Source organism: Euprymna scolopes, chromosome 3 (genome assembly GCF_053919585.1).
Source record: "Euprymna scolopes isolate OS-2025 chromosome 3, ASM5391958v1, whole genome shotgun sequence".
In the NCBI taxonomy this organism is placed as follows: domain Eukaryota; kingdom Metazoa; phylum Mollusca; class Cephalopoda; order Sepiida; family Sepiolidae; genus Euprymna; species Euprymna scolopes.
Window position 1 is genome coordinate 105,224,564 of NC_136484.1, and position 4,131 is coordinate 105,228,694.

The following is a 4,131-nucleotide window of genomic DNA, read 5'->3' on the forward strand; positions in this document are numbered from 1 at the left end:
TCAGTTGGTCGTGTATCACTTTTTAAACACTACTTATTACGTATTGCAACTAACAAATCTTCCAAATTATGTTATGTCTGCATATTTAATCACATACTATTCAGAAGTTTTCCTTCACAATTTAAAAAAAAACAACATAATTTTAAACAACTTAATGTAACCAACAAACGTTGCCGTTTTTTCTTATTTACGAAGAAAACATAATATTGCAGAGTTGTCAGTCGCAATAAGAAACAATATTGTAAAAATACACGTTTTTTACTCATAATTAGCAATGTGCATATTATATATATAAAAGACACAAATATAAATAGTTTTCCCATGACTAATACATGCATATTTCTACTATCAGAAAGAATAGTGCTGAAATAACTTAGAGATCTTAAACGTAATCAACAAGGAACTGAGAAAAGCTGATATTTAGAACTTAGACAATTATTATAATACACTGTATATACTCTGGAACCCAATAAAAATAAATCCTTGAGCTTGGAATTTATATAAAGAGTTTATTTTCATTATATGAAACTTTATTTTTCAGAAAGCTTTTATAAAAATCTATTCCAATTAGTATATACAAACCGATTACGTTTCAATTAAATGATTAACATATATATATATAAATAACTCTACAGTTATATAAACGCAACTTTGTCTCTTCGTGTGTTTGAGTTCGTTCTTTATAGACTTCAAAACGGCTGACTAGATTTTCTTTAAAGTTAGGAGTGATCTTAATTTTGTCTCAGAATAATCCCGATAATTACCGATAATCGAAACCATTTTTTAAATTTATCTATCATCTCTAAAGTCATTTTTCCATGTCGTTACTTAGCAACAATGATAGAACAACGGGCCGGGAAAATTCTATAGTGAATAAGTAGATAGGGTGTTTGTTTGTTTGATTTTTTGTGTGTCTGTTGTTTGTACATGACGTGGTCGGTAGGTTCAAACTCCTCACGTAAATATTTTTTTATATAACTGTGTGGAATATTAATAAGACTGGAAAATTCACAGGTTTTTAGCATTGCAAAAGTAAATAACGCTTCTGTTTTTGAACGTCCATTGAACAAGCAACTGGTCCTGAAAAAATTGCAAAAAAGTCTACACACATATTTAGTGACAGTTTGATTCGGACGTTCTTATATGTTGATTTAACAAAACATAGGCCCCCAACAACCAGCACAAGCCCGGCTACATAAGATAAGGACGTTTTCAACACAGTTGACTAATTGTAAACTATACAGAGACAATCACATGAATACTTACAAAGAATAATGGTTGATGTTGATCCTGTGGTTACTCTCGCATACGGTTTAAGAAATCATGGCCCCAAAAATCTGGCCAAAGTAGATGCTTAGAGGACAAATCAGAGTAATTGGATTGTTGCTGGGACGTTGTATTCCCTGTGTGGGAGCTACGTTGATCAGTAAGGTGTAAATATAATTGAAATTTACTAAAATCCATGTAGGATTACAAAAAAAATATCGGCATTACGAGATCAAAATAAGAAAAAGAGAAATCAAAGACACCTTCGAGCAAAGCCGAGTAATACTACTAGTAAATATATAAGTGAAATTGTCTGTGTGTGTATATTTCGCTAATAAAATATTCTGTCAATTTTAAGTCTATAAACTCGATATTTAACATAAGGGATAGTGAGATTTGGAGATTTTCTTTATAGTGTTTCTGACAGAAATTTGGCTGTGAAGGAGTCTCAGTTCAATGATTAGACCCATAAAAACTCTACCAAACCTCTCAGCCAATTTTAGGTCTAAACATTTGAAATTTTAGATGTAGGTTACTTGGAGATTGATCAAACGTTTTAAGTGGATTTGAGCATAAAACAATAAATGTTTAGGAGTCAAAATTTGAGTCAAATATTAAGAAGATTGTTTCTGCAGTTTCTACCAAATTACTCAGTCCGTTTTTCTTCTAAACATTTGAAATTATACATAAGTTGTATTCAGACATAGAGCAAACTTTTTAATAAATTTAGGTCGATAATTTGGCTGCCAAAGGTTCAAAGTTAACAAGGTTTTACCTATGCGCTCTCTAGCAAATGATTCAGCCAACATATACTTTTACATAAAGGGTATTCAGACACATATCAAACTTTTTAATCAGTTTTTGGGCGACACTTTAGCTGGGAAGGGGTCAAGTTGAAAGAGTTCATTTTTTCAAATCTAACAAACTCCTCTAACAATTTTGTGTTTAAACAATTGAAATTTTAGGTGTAGGTTACCTGGACATGAGTCACCCTTTTTAATGTGTACGTACATATGCACATAGAGTTATGAAGCGTGCCGAGGGCTCGAGCTAAGCCGGGCTGAACTGATATATATATATATATATATATATATATATATATATATATATATATATATATATATATATATACTAGCAAAATTACCTGTCGTTGACTGGGTTCAAAAACAGCCTATAGAAAATGGACTCTGATTTATGAAAGTATTATAAGTTATGAAAAGGAAGAGTTGTACAGACAGCTTCGAATTTGGGGGTATCAAAACCAAAGCAAAATATGATGAAAGTAAAAATAAAACAGATAAACCACATAATTTATTATACCATTCCTGTTCACACTGAAACACTTATCACAATATTCTGTGGAACTATATGAAAAACCCTTGTTGAACTTTGTGACATATTTTCATTCTATGGAGGTCAGGTGCGAACGAACACCCCATAATTTTATTATACCATATTTCTTCCAAATGAAACATAATTATCAAAGTATATTTACGCAGATAGATATGAAAAGTCTTTATTAAATTTTGTTTCCATTCTATGGAGACCAGGCGCGAACTTAGGCCCCACAATTTTATTATGCCATCCCTATTTAAATTAAAACATACTTATCAAAGTATTCTTATGTACATCTATATCAAAAACACTCGTAAACGTTTTTTTTTTAAGTTTTTTATTTCCATACTTTGTGGACCAGGCGCGAACGCAGCCCCCACGATTTTAATTAACGACCGTTCTGCCAGATCAAACATACCCATTTCTGTGTCTGTAAACATTTTCTATTATTATATGCAATAAGTTTTTTTTTAAATAGTCAACCATATAGGAGCCTATTCGTGCAACACACACATACACACAGACAGACATTCAGCTTTATATTATAATTATAATATATATATATATATATATATATATATATATATATATATATCGTGATACACAACGTGCTGTGCTGCCATTTCGCATACTCAGCTTAGCTGATTATGAATGGATTCAGACCCACGACCATTACGCTTAGGGGATCGTGATAATTTATCGCTTATATATTTATTTTTTCGGAGGAAGATTTTTTGTAATAGTTGGGTGATGGTTCCGTTCACTTACAATGTATACCCTCTGTAAATGTAGCTACGAGTAATTGCAAGGTAAAGTTTGCGTAATGCCAAACAACAACTCTCCTGAATTGGCACTGCTTAAGTTCCGTGGAAAAGAGAAATGTTTGACGACTGAAAACAATGCCGACATGAGCGGGAAGCACATACAGTACGTTGAATTGTAAACAATATAGCATTTTAGTACTGACCGAACTCAACGTTCCTGAACTTATGTGAAATTACAGTGCCCGGTGTTTCAGCGAGATTATGCTGTAAAATATTCTATTACTGGTATGAAAAACTCTGCGGATCTGTAAGGAGTATCCACTCATTATATATGCATGAGTTTCGGTCTTTGCATATGAACTGTCGCCTGAGCGTTCATATATGCACATTTATGTATCGGTATATACGTGGTTTCTACTCATTTTATTATATCGCAGTTCACTACTAGAAATTAATGAAAAGTAATATTTTGCGTATATAAGAAATTATTTAGAAATTATTTATATAACCTCCTCTGTCTGGCTTTCTCTCTCTCTCTCTCTCTCTTGCTCTCAATCTTTCTCTCACTCTCTCTTTCTCTTTATATATATATATATATATATATATATATATATATATATATATATATATATATATATATATATATATATATATAAACCGTCTCCGACATTTCAGCAGTTTATCATTTCCTCACTGGGGACAAGTCGTTCATGAACATATTTACAGTGTTCACATGATGCCATGGGTCCTTTTAGCCTTTCCCTTT